This window comes from Lathyrus oleraceus, chromosome 4, assembly GCF_024323335.1.
Source record: "Lathyrus oleraceus cultivar Zhongwan6 chromosome 4, CAAS_Psat_ZW6_1.0, whole genome shotgun sequence".
Lineage (NCBI taxonomy): Eukaryota > Viridiplantae > Streptophyta > Magnoliopsida > Fabales > Fabaceae > Lathyrus > Lathyrus oleraceus.
This window is the reverse complement of record NC_066582.1, coordinates 76,769,426-76,783,146: the sequence shown is the minus strand read 5'-3', so window position 1 is coordinate 76,783,146 and position 13,721 is coordinate 76,769,426. Positions and strand designations below refer to the sequence as shown.

Sequence of the window (13,721 nt, the reverse complement as noted above, 5' to 3'; positions counted from 1 at the left end):
TGCGGATATGGTATAGGTGGTTTATATGGCGGAGGTGGTACATAAGTTTTATCTTTAGGTTTTTCTCCTTTTTCTTGACCTTCCTGTTTTTCAGATTCCTCTGGTTCCTTTACTTCGTCCGTGGGTTTGGTATATTCCTTAGAAGTTTTGGATTCACTCAATCTTGGGTTTGGTGGCTCATCATAAGCGTTCCCACTTTGTAGGGTAATGGCATTGCCTTGTCCTCTCGGATTCTGTTGAGGTTGTCCAGGGAACTGCCCTCCAGGTGTAGTCTGAGGGGCTTGGTTTAAAGCTACCTGAGAGATCTGTGTTTCAAGCATATTGGTATGAGTAACTATTTGGTCAACCTTGGTTCCTAACTAAGTAATCAATTCGTTAACATGAATGTTTTGGTTCATGAACTCCTTTTTTGTTGGGTTTGAGCAGTGATAAAATTTTCCATTATTTTCTCAAGGCCCGGCTTTGGTGGTACAGGTTGCATAGGTTGATTTGGTCTTGGGGCTTGATAACCAGTTTGTCTTGGAGGTGCATTATTTTGGATAGGGTTATTGTTTTTATAGGAGAAGTTCGGGTGATTCCTCCATCCAGGGTTATAGGTATTCGAATATGGGTTCCCTTGGGTGTAGTTCACTTGCTCATAGTGGGTTTCGTTTAATAGACTGCATTCTGCAGATTGGTGTCCTTTGGTTCCACATATCTCACAATCCGACGAAATTGCGGCTACAGTATTCGGGTTTATGCACATATGTTCGACTTTAAGGGCTAATGCGTCCATTTTAGCTTGCATCATGTCTATAGAGCTTAGTTCATGCACTCCTCCTTGGGCTTCCTTCTTCTCTACTGTCGCTCGTTCGACTCCCCATGATTGATGGTTTTGAGCCATATCTTCGATGAGGACACTAGCTTCAGGATAAGGTTTGTTCATCAGCGCATCGCCTACGGCAGCGTCGATGGTCATCTTGGTGTTATAGTGAAGTCCATTATAGAAGGTTTGAATGATTAACCAATTTTCTAAACCATGATGTAGGCATGCTCGTATCAGCTCTTTATATCTCTCGCAAGCTTCGAACAACGATTCTCCTTGGTTCTGGGTAAATCTAGTTATATGGTTTCGAAGAACGGCGGTTTTACTCGGGGGAAAATATCTAGCAAGGAATACTCTTCTAAGGTTATCCCAAGTCGTAATGGAATTGGGTGGAAGGGAATCTAACCATGATAGGGCTTTATCTCTGAGGGAAAAAGGGAATAATCTTAAACGGATTGCCTCAGGAAAAGCTCCATTGGTTTTAAAAGTGCCTGCTAATTGAAGAAATATTTTTAAATGTTGGTTTGGGTTCTCAGTAGCGAGACCTGCGAATTGTCTATGTTGCACTAGTTGCAACAGGGATGGTTTAAGTTCGAAATTATTAGCTGGGATGGTTGGGTTTACTATACTAGAACTAGGTTCTTCGTTAGATGGTTGAGCGAAGTCCTTAAGAGGTCTTTAGTTTTGATCTTCGGCCATAGCTCTCCTAATTCTATGAAAGAATAAACGTGCGCGAGCGTAACGTTCAGGTTCCGCCAGAGGGTATACTAAGCTTCCGGTGCTGCGAGCTTTTCGCATTGACTGGCGGGAAATAGCCTAAGTCTAAACGATATAACAACAGGGTAATGAAATTTGACGAAATTGGTCCCCGACAACGACGCCAAAAACTTGATGCGTGCTTTTCGCAAGTATACGAATGCGTCAGAGTAATATAAAAGATTGTCGAATCCACAGAGACCAAATGTCAATCTATCGTTATCTATTGTTATAGTGTTTATCAAAGGCAATCAAAATAGGTGTTTTTAGAGTGTGCAATGAAAAGTAAAGTATTGAATAAAGTTCAATTAATAAAGACAGGGTCGAATGTAATTCACATAATCAATTAATAATCCAAGTACTTGCTAATAGAACTACTTATGGGCAGTGTTTCCTACTTTGAAAAGAACCAATTTAACAGGAACTGTCGCTTTCGCGTATTCAGAACCGAGTTGTACTCCCTAATCAAACCCTCTTATTGTCACTTATAAAAAGGTGTGCATTGCGTTAGAGTAGTAAACCTATTTTTAAGAAATATAGTATCTTGACTAAGTTGAAAAGTATTTTAACCTGGATTTCTTAACCAAAAGAGGTTCTTACGAACCAGACTCTAAACTTATAAACGCGTCCGAAAATAGTTTCAAAATCTCTTTTCTTCTTAAGTTAAAAACTCCTAATGAACTAAACAAAGCGCTTTCGCTGTTTTTGAAATAGTTAAAAACAATTAAGTTTAAATAGACGTTGGACGGCTTTCGATCTTACCCAACGGAAATTAAGTGCGGGAAAACTTAAGTTGAAAGTTAAAATAACCCTTAAGTGTTTCTACGAACGATTGTACGGATTATCGGTTCAATTACGATCCTTACATTCTAACCTTATAGATTTAGTTAGACATGGTAAAGTCAAAGTGCATTAATTTAAATAAAAGTAGTGCGAGTGCGGAAAGTAAATAAAGTAAAGTGCGAGTGTGGGAAATAAATAAAAGTAGTGCGAGTGCGGGAAATAAATAAAGTAAAGCGAGTGCGAGAAATAAATAAAGTAAAGCGAGTGCGGGAAATAAATAAAGTAAAGACAGTGCGGGAAAATAAGTAAAGTAAAGCGAGTGCGGGAAATAAATTAGACAAAGGCAAAGTAATAAAAACCTCCTCCAATCGGAGGGTTGAATAAAATGCAAAGGGGAAATGAAAATGGCGGCAGGATTAACTTCCTTCCAAAGTGCTCCAAACTCGATTACAGACTTGATTACACAATTGTGGTAACACCCCAATGCGAAGCGATTACCATTTTAAAATACTGAATATATGCCTAAGTGAAACAAAGTTTGCTCTAAGTTTGGATGATTAAACAAGTGAATTCGAGTCTCTATTTATAGGAGAATAAAATGATGGAAATGACAAGGATGCCCTTCAACTTGAAAATGGGAGGGAAAACTTTTCCTCTTGTGGCGTCCGCCACAAGGCCATGGCGCCTGCCACAAGGCCAATCTGAGGCGCCTTAGTGGAAGTAGTGGGGAACGTGGAAGTTGAGGGAAGTTGAGTTAGGACACGTCATGGCAGGGTCCATGGCGCCAGCCACAGTGGGAGCCACAAGTACAAAATGCTGAATTTTAGGTTTTTTAGCTCTTTTTCACTCCTTTTCTCGATCGGGGCTCCGATTAAAGTAAAAACCTGAAAACAAAGAGAAACATAGTAATAACTCAACAAAATAACAATAAAACTACTAAAATGCATGCGAAATCAGAGTCGAAAATACGGTGAATTTCAGTGTCATCAAGCATTGAAACCATAGCCATAACAAAGGAATTTTTCAAATTTTGTTCTCACTTTCGAGCTTGAAATTCAGCATCATTAGCTGATCTTCAAAGCCTAATTCCTTAGCCTTTCACTTCCCCTACACCCATAGATCAAAGAGGAGCAAGGAATTTGAAGGAATCGTGGCCTGAAGTGCTTCAATTCAGAGGTATACATTCAAACTTTTTGGATCTAGAACTCTCAATTCAATGTAGTATCCTTGTGTTTGTGTGGTTTTCTGAAGTCCTCACACTTGAGGCAAGCCATTGGTGCTTTCAATTCACCATTTCATGAGCTTACAATTTGAACACCATGATCTTCTTCTTCATGTTTCTCTCAATATAGGAAGAGTGAGGAAGATCCAATGGTACAATGATGATCTCCATCACACGAGCTTCATTTTCATGTCCTTGTTTTCCACCACGTGTGCACACTTGAACCATTGGATCGCCTTGCCACGTTTTAATCTGGTTCATTCATTGTGTTTACTTTATTTAATTCATGTTGTGGCGCGCTTGACTCAGGCATACCATGTTCCCTATGATCTGGATCTTCCACTAATGTCACGTCAATTAATGAGTTACATCCTGTGGCGCTGGTTTTTTCCATTTATTTTATTTTCTTTTATTTTCATTTAATTCATTTGATTTTCAAAAATTCATTAAAAATTCATTTGAAGTCATAAAAATATGAGATCAACTCCAAAAAATTTCTTGAAAAATCTAGTTTCATATTTTGATTTTTAATTATTTTTGTGACTTCATTTGATATTTTTCATGGATTATTTGATTTTTAATAGTTTTAATTCATTTTAAAATACTTTTTGACTTTTGAAAAATCCAAAAATATTTTCATAGCATTTATGGATCATGATAAGTCAATGAAAAATAGTCTCATCAATTTCTTATTTGATTTGAGAATATTTGAGATTTTAATTCATATTGTGCTATTTTTTAATTGTTTTAATTATTTTTAAATACTTTCTGGTTTTAAAAATTTGTGAAAAAATTAGTCAAAGCTTGTTTGACTATGTTGAACTTATGAGAATTTAATTGGACTCTTTGAAGTTGGTTTGAATTGAATTTAAGGTTTGACCTGATTTGTTTATTTTTTATTTGCATTTTATTTTAATTCAAAAAATACCAAAAAAATATTGTTGACTCTTTGACTTGTTATTTTCATTTCTTTTCTGTTAGGTGTTGATTGATGATGATTTAATTCACATTTGATCAATTGGATTTGGTTGTGGTCTTCTTTTCCCCTCCCTTCCATCTTCATCCCTTTCTTTCCATCAATGGCCAATGAGTTAAAGTCTTATTGTTGGTCTTGACAAATGAGAGGTTTAACCTTCTTTGATCCAAATCAAACTCAACTTGATCCATGATCAAGTGAGTTGTTTTGTGCCCAAGATAGGTTGCTTCTTGGTCAAGCAAATAACCTAAAGTCAATACAAGGCCCTTCCCCTTTTGTTTTGGCATGACAAGTTTATGGAGCTTGGCTTACTAGTCATGATCTCTAACTTGTGTTCTTTGCCTATATTTTTATTGACCGGCCTCAGATAGGTGTGACTACTATATTAGTCAACTTACAATTGCTTAACATAGCGCTACATTGTCTTATGACAAACTAACATAACTTTACTAACCACTAACTTTAATTTGAGCTTTTAATTTCTTGCCATTTACTTTTAATGTCATTTATTTCTTGCTCATTATTCATATTGATTTTCACTTTGCTCACTTGAGCATATATTTTATGTTTATGCCATTTTTCTTTTGCTCATTTGAGCCTATTATTGTATATAAATATATTGCTATCTTGTGTTTGCTTTGTATTTGTTTTGTGTGAACCAAATGCAAAAGGAGAAAGGACTTAGAATTAGGACTTACCTATGCTTAAAGGAGTTCAAGAGCAACTAGGCCTCATGCCTTTAGAATACAAAATTTGTTGAAGAGAAACTAGGCCTCATGCCTTTAGAATGCTAAAACTCAAAGTTATTCTCAAAAGGAAATGAGCATCTTGAGTCATCTATATGACTTCAAGAAAAGGAACTCCAAGGGTTTATCTTTCCCCTCTTATCTTTGCATGCTTTAGGACTAGCCCTTCTCTTCTTCTCCCCACTCTAACCAAGCCAAAAAATCATTTTCAAAACTTTGACTTTGTTTTAAATTAGAAACCTAGGCCTTAAGCCCTTGACTTTTCAAAACTATTTTTCATAAACACTCATTGTGAATAAACTTTAATCCAACTTGTACCTCATTTTGTAAATAAATTTAACTTGTAAATATAACTCACTTCAAGTTGTTTTGTGGTTCCAATGGCCACTTTGTTAAAACTTTTCAAAAACATTAGTCATAGGTTTGAGTTATCATAGTGGTTGATGTAAATCTCACCTCATCCTTAGTGATTGGATTATAAGTCTTCCATGCTTATTATAGGGTTAACCCCTCACTAGCATGTTGAAGTCTTCCTCACATGGTGGATTGTTGGTTTAGGTTGAGTTTTCTCCCTTTGATAACAAAAGACCTTAAGGCTTTTTATCAAATCAATTCACCAATCTTTGAGATTTTTACCCCAAACTACGAGGTTTTGATCCTCCTTTGTGATGGTACGTAGGCAATGGGTTCATCCATTCAAACAACAAAACTTGTAAATATAATCTATTCTCTTCTCATCCCCCCAATCTTTTGTACAAATCTTTTCACAAATACCAACCTACAAAATATATTTGCAAAAAGGGTTCCCTTAGAGTAATAAGGATGTTTTGGGTGCATAAAACCTTCCCATTTCATAACCAACCCCCTTACCCAGATCTCTGACATTTTTATTAGTTTTGGATTTGAAAAACTTCTTACTTGGCTTTTGTTCGCTTTTTAGCCTTTCCTTTGGACAAATAAAAGCGCAGTGGCGACTCGAATTGTATGTTGAGTTTTGGTTTAGTCAATAAACCTAAAGGTAACGAAAACCCCACTACAGTGGCCCATTGGGAATTCCTGAGTTGGGGGTACAAACAAGAAATGCATGGTGTTCAATTAATTCGCATGTGGGCTCAGTCACCAAGCCCACACGGAATGAGTCTTCTAAGGGGGTGCAAATAGGAAATATGGGGTGTTCCAATAGATTTGGCCCATTCAGGCCCACTGGGGAGTGAACCCAATATTTGAACTGAGTAATACCTTCCCTCTTAAAACACTCATTGGATTCCTCCATGAGCCACCGCACCGGACGTCGCTCCCGACGGTGGTGGCCACCAAAACAACAATTTGAGCTACCGTCTAGATCCACTCCTCATGCTCTATTCAACTCTACCCTCCAATTCCAGAAATTTAGAACCCAAGGACCTAACCGTAGCTAAATATCCAAGAACCCTAATACCACAAATCCAAATTAAATCCCAATCTCAACAGTTCAAAGCCCTAGGGATGAGGGCTTTGAACCCTCTCACCATAACCTACATACTGGTAACGAAAGAAGGGAAAAGGCGTGAAGATTTCAAATGCCTTACCGGAGAAGATGACGTCGGCGACGAACATCCGGGTAAGTGATTCCAAATTTCCTCCTCGTGGCTTACAAATCTTACTCCTTCTTCTTCTTCTTCCGGATTCGAGAGTGAGAGAGCTAGTGAAGGTTCAGCACAAGCGGGATTGAAGCTCTAATGGTGAGCTTCAACTGCTTCTGAATAGTGCGTGTGGTGAGGGTGAGAGATAGAGACAGAGAGAGAGAGAGTAATTGATTGTAGAGGATTGAATGTAATGATTGCCAAGGTTTGAAAATGATGAAGGAGATGATGATTTATAGTAGTTAGACTTGGGATTAATGTGGATTGGAGTTAGTTATTATTAGGTTAGGAGTTAGCTTAGGAGTTAGTTGGAACGAACTCAGTGAGTTTGCTGTTAACTCACTGAGTTGGGAGTTAGTTATATGATCCAAAATTGGTTAGTTGTTGGGATTTGAGTGATTCCAATAGTGATTGGTTATAGCAGGTTAACTTTAAATGGATTTGGCTTTGAAGGTTTATTCATGACCTGTTATTTAATTGGCTCAGGTGCAGGTGTGGTAAGCAGGTTTAAGTGTGACTTGCAATTGTAGGTTAATGCAAAGTATGTGAATCATTGTGATTGTGTTGTGTTTGGCCTTGAGATGCTTAGTTATGATGTTATCCTGCTTCCCCTATTATGATAAATTTCCTTACTTGCAGGATTGGATGGCTTGGATGAAGCTTGGTCTGCTATACTATCAATGTTGGATGCTTGCTGGTGATTCAATTTATTTGATTTTCTATGCATTGCCAACTGATAGTGAGATGTTTGTGAATTTTGTTGCACTTGTTAGCTGCAGATTTGTTGTATTCACAATGTGCTTGGTTGAAACTTAATTATGAGGGGTGTTTGTGTAGTGAATTTGAAGATGGATCAACTAGTTGTTTGATGGACGGTTGTTTGGAGTTTTGTTCAATGCTTGTGCTGAGGACTGCTATGACCTGGATGTATTTGGGTAAGTCAGGGTCTGCTGCATAACTGCCATGCTACTTCCTTTAATTGGACTGGTTACATTATTTGTACTGTCATGATGATTTACTGTTATAAGATGTCCATTTGGCTTACTGTGTGTCATGGTGATTTGGTATGTAGGTAATTATTTTGGCTGGGTTCATGCAATAGTCATGGTTTGTATCAAGTCTGTTGTGCATAGCTAGTTCCACTTATGATTTGGCATGTTTCATGTTGGACTGGTGATACAGGATTGGAATGTACTGAGTCAGGTGGAGTATGACAGGTTTTTCTTTGGGAAATTGTTTGATTCTGTTTTAAACTGCCTGAATGGTGTTTGTGGTTATGCTTTTGCTCTTGTGTTGTGTGTGTCACATAGAATGTTGAATGGTCATGACTGATAGGTGAAATGAAATTGACAAATAAGGCTAGGTATGAATGCGTGTATATGCCCTGCTCATGTTACTCCATTATACTGCTGTAAGCTGAACCAAATCTCCTATGCTTAATGCTTGTATTGCCCACTGCCATACCACTTTTGACTATCTTGGATGTTATGACTGTTAATGTTGTGAAATGGTTGAATTGTATTAATGCTTGTGAGTTATTTTTATACACTGCAGCTATTTGACATGTTGCTATGAGCTATGGGTTTAATGGACCATGAATGGGTTAGGATATTAGGACAGTGCAGTTAGGAATCAAACTCTTATTATGATGCTATCTAAACATGATACTAGGGCACACTAATATGAATCTCCTCTATCATGTTGAACACCTGAAACTATGAATCATGCACTGCTATCTGTTGGATTAGTACTGCCAAGAATTGAGTCATGCATTTGAAGTTATTTTGGAATATGTATATTTCTTAGTACTTATGTCAAGATGGTGTTATTCGAATTGTGATGCCAATTGTTGTTCTGATGATGTTGTCATGACAGATCAAACAGTAATGTGATAATGTTCGTGTAACTGCCATATGTTGTTACTCACTGCAGAATTCAAAGATATTATGTTCTATTGAGTATTGGCTTGTAATGTAGGTGGTTAGGTGCACTGTTCTTGAACAGTTTTAGTTATGCATCAAGATGGCCTAGTTAAGCATGATGCATGGTTTGTTGCAGGTTCTGGCTCATTCTAACTGCATCGGGTACTTATGTGCATTGCTCATGTTATCCTTGTTCTGACTTAGCTTCATGGCATAATCTTTGGTCTACAATAAGGTTTTGCTGATGTGCATTGCAATGCTGACTTGGTTAGGTTCATTGTATGCATTTATGACTTGATGTGCTTGACATTTCATGTTTCTTTTGCAGCTTAGTCATGCATTGTTTTGCTGTTGGATTAAGGTTTGCCAGAAGAGATTTGGTAAAGGTAAGACAATCACCTCAAGGACCTAGCTTGCAGTTCTGATTTGGCAAATGCAATGCAGCTGGATTTTCATGGTAGAACAAGAGTTTGCACCATAACCAAAAATGGAGTTTCAAACATTCATGCCTAATAACAAGTGTTCAATGATCAAGAATTAAGATTTGACCTTAGTATTAGGATCATGACTAGGATTTAGGGTTTTAGGCCAAAGAAACGGTTTGGGTTGACTTTGGTCAAATTTGACCAAAAAGTCAACTGTTGACCAAAGTCAACCTTGGTCAACCTTCCCAATTTTGTAATTTTCACATTTTGGATATTATATGACTATGTAATGAATGAACTTGATATGTTTTGAATGAATTGACTAAGAGAATGGATTGAAAATGACATCCTTTTGTACATGGGTGCTTGATTTTGAAATCAATTGAACATGGCATTATTTGTAACATGGAATAATCATATTACATGGCTTATGACCAAATCTAGGACTTGAGAACATGGAGCTAAGGTTTTGAATGAAACACCTGTAAGAACAAATTTAGTTCTACAATGTATCTCTAAGATTTTGATGATAACAAAGGATGAAACAAAAATGGTACCCTAACGAAAATTTTCTAAGTATGCAGGACTCTAATTAAAACAGTCGGATAGACACTCATCAGATACAGAATCAAGTTCTAATATACCAATTAGAAGATACGCAAGTAGAAGCTCTGACTCTGATCAACGCAAGCGCAAGCTAAACAAAAGACATCAGACACTATGAAGTGGAAGAATGACTCTATAATCTCAAGACTTACGCTCCGATGAAATCAAGTGAAAGGAAGCTATGAATACAATCAGCAAAGAGCATCTATCTGATGATACCCTTTTGAATAGAGACTCTGAAGTTCGATCTATCTAATTCAAAATACTTAGCTATAAAGGAACCCACTTATGGAAAGAATCTAATTCAGGAAGAAGTTTATGGCGCCCCAAAATTGTTTTGGAAAGAACACAGAGATTAATGACATTAATCATCCATCATTGCCCAAGATTCTGACATTAACATCCTTCAATGGTCCTCTCATCACTCCTATATAAAGGATGGAATGTTTCTCAAAGAACTGACCTGAAACACACGAGAACACAATACTTCCACTATATTCATTATTCATTCTCTCACACGAGTTGTTGCTCTAACGTGTGAAATAATTATTTGCTCTTACATTGTGTAATTTTTGCTTATTTTAGAAGCACCAATCATTACTATAATCATATTATATTGCTAAGAAATTTCCTCAAGTGACTTGTGAAGTCTGTAAACTTGAGAGGGCTAAGAGATCTTTATTCTCTTAGACGATTGTTCATGTAATCTTTTAAGATTATTGGATTAAGTCCTTTTTGAAGGCGAAATCACCTTGGCCGGGTGGACTGGAGTAGCTTTGAATTTCAAGCGAACTAGTATAAAATTATGTGTTGAATTTATTTGTTTCTGCGTGTGTCTAAATTCCAAAAAGTTTTATTTTCTTAAAACAATTCAAACCCCTATTTATTGTTTTTCTCTACCTTCAATTGGTATCAGAGATACGACTCTGTTATTGATTTTCTAATCAAACACTTAACAGTGTAGAGAGATCCAGCATGAGAAAAACACTATGGCCAACACCAATGAAAGAGATAGTTACAATGCTAAACCTCCAATCTTTGATGGAGAAAAATTTGATTATTGGAAAGATAGAATCAAAAGTTTCTTTCTGGGCTATGATGTTGATCTGTGGGACATAGTTGCTATTGGCTACATACCTCCTGTATCTGACGCTGGTGTTGCCATTTCAGAAACAAGATGAGAGATGATCAGAAGCGCGACTTCAAAAACCATCACAAAGCCAGAACAATACTGCTGAATTCCATTTCCTACAATGAATATGAAAAGATCACCAATAGGGAAACACCTAAAGAAATACTTGACTCCCTGAGGATGACTCACGAAGGAAATTCACAAGTCAAAGAGACAAAGGCTCTAGCTCTAATTCAGAAGTACGAAGCTTTCAAGATGGAGGACGATGAAGCCATAAAGGTAATGTTTTCTAGATTTCAAACTTTAATTGCAGGACTCAAAGTTCTGGACAACGGCTACACAACTGCAGATCACGTCAAAAAGATCATCAAAAGCTTACCAAAGAAGTGGAGACACATGGTCACCGTATTAAAATTATCAAAGTATCTGAACAACGTCAGCCTTGAAGAACTAGTTAGCTCCCTCAGAAGTCACGAGATAGAGCTTGAGGAAGATGAGCCTAAAAGGAAGAACAAATATGTAGCACTAAAGTCCAGATCTGAGAGACGCAAACCAGAAAGGAACAAAGCCTTCCAAGCTGAAGAGGAAGACAATGACGACTCTGAAAAAGAAGACCATGGCGATGAAGAAGAGTTATCCCTTTTAACCAGAAGAGTAAAACAACTATGGAGAAAAAGGAATAATAACTTCAGAAGACCAAGACCCAAGGGAGATCGCTGAGAATCAAATTCCAGAGGAAAATAAAACAAAGAGGTAACATGCTATGAATGTAAGGAAATAGGCCATTACAGAAACGAATGCCCAAAGCTGAAGAAAGAAATCTCCAGAAGAGAAAGTTTCAAGAAAAGCTCCTTTAAAGCCAAGAAGGGACTCATGGCCACCTGGGAAGACAGTGGATCTGATTCTTCTGAATCAGACTCTGAAGAACAGGCAAATGTTGCATTCATGGATACCACTTCCGGAAACATATAAGATGGAGAGTCTGATCCTGAAGAGGTATTTTCTGATCTTTCTCGCTTATGCCTTGAATCATGCCTTTCTGAATCTTTGAACTCATATCAGAAACTTAAACAAAAATTTAAAGCACTAAAAAGGGTTCTTGAAGGAACCATCGAAGAATGTGATAAGCTTGAGATAACAGTTTCAGAATTAAAAGATGAAAATCTAACTCTGATAAAAGAAAGAGACTCCATAAATAAACAATGTTTAAAACTTGAAGAAGCTTTATCTCAAGCCCCACAAGCTTCTAACACAATGATATATAAATATGAAAAATCTTTTCAAAAGTTTCTGAAAAATGGGATAGAAAGAAGCAGAATGGCATCCTTGATTTATGGAGTCAGTCAGAACAATAAAAGAGGAATAAGGTATGATCCTAGTGAAGATAAATATTCCACAAATGACAAACCCAAATCTCTTTTCTCTTATCACTACACGTATGCACAAACATAACGTTTTACTAATGCTAGAAAACCCAAAGTTTTAAGAAACTCTGGGAAAACTAATCACAAAGGACCCAAAAGATTTTGGGTACCAAAGTATAAGATTGATTATGTTGCAGATATCTTATGCAGTAGAGTTAAGACACCAGTCATGGTACCTGGACTCTGGATGCTCACGACACATGACGGGAAGAAAGCATATGTTCCAAAGACTGGAACTTAAAGATGTTGGCTTCGTAGGTTTTAGAGGAAATCAGGAAGGTAGAATCAGAGGCTCCTGAACTATTGGTAATGGATCTCTTCCCTCTATATCTGATGTTCTCTACGTAGAAGGATTAATGCATAACCTGTTATCAATAAGCCAATTAAGTGCTAACAGTTATGATATATTCAATCAAAAAACATGTAAAGCAATTAATCAGAATAATGGAATAGTTCTATTCATTGGCAAGAGGAAAAATAACATTTACAAAATAAATCTTTCAGATCTAAAAGATCAAAATGTAAACTGTTTGATGTCTGTTCACGAAGAGCAATGGGTATGGCATAGACGCTTGAGCCACATTAGTATGAGAAAACTCTCTCAGCTAAATAAAGTCGAGTTAGTTAGAGGTCTACCTAAGCTGGAGTTTTCTTCAGATGCTCTGTGTGAGGCATGTCAGAAAGGAAAATTTTCTAAAACATCTTTTAAAAAGAAAAATGTTGTTTACACCTCCAAGCCTCTGGAACTTCTTCACATTGACCTTTTTGGGCCTGTTAAGATAGCGTCAGTCAATGGAAAGAAGTATGGACTGATCATTGTTGATGATTTTAGTCGTTGGACATGGGTAAAATTCCTAAAGCACAAGAGTGAGTCTCACTTTGTATTCACTAGCTTCTGTTCTAAAGTGCAAAACGAACTTGACTCTAAAATTATCAGAGTCAGCAGTGATCATGGTGGAGAATTCAAAAATAAGTTCTTTGAAGAACTGTTTGACTCTATTGGAATATCCCATGATTTCTCCTGCCCTAGAACTCCACAACAAAATGGAGTTGTAGAGAGGAAGAATAGGACACTCCAAGAAATGGCCAGAACCATGATCAATGAAACAAATGTGGCCAGGCACTTTTGGGTTGAAGCAGTAAATACATCGTGTTATATTCAGAATATAATCTCTATAAGACCTATTCTGGAGAAGACTCCCTATGAACTGTGTAAGGGAAGAAAACCCAACATTTCTTACTTCCATCCTTTTGGATGCTCATGTTTTATTCTTAATACTAAAGAACATTTGAACAAGTTTG

At 37.0% G+C, this 13,721-nt stretch overlaps 1 non-coding gene across 1 annotated transcript; it reads left to right on the top strand.

The window, feature by feature from the left end:
* The first annotated feature begins 1,013 nt into the window (after positions 1-1,013).
* On the top strand, positions 1,014-1,120 carry LOC127077463 (small nucleolar RNA R71). Its single transcript, XR_007787274.1, has one exon. It is a non-coding gene; the product is annotated as a small nucleolar RNA R71 (small nucleolar RNA).
* The last annotated feature ends 12,601 nt before the right edge of the window (positions 1,121-13,721 follow it).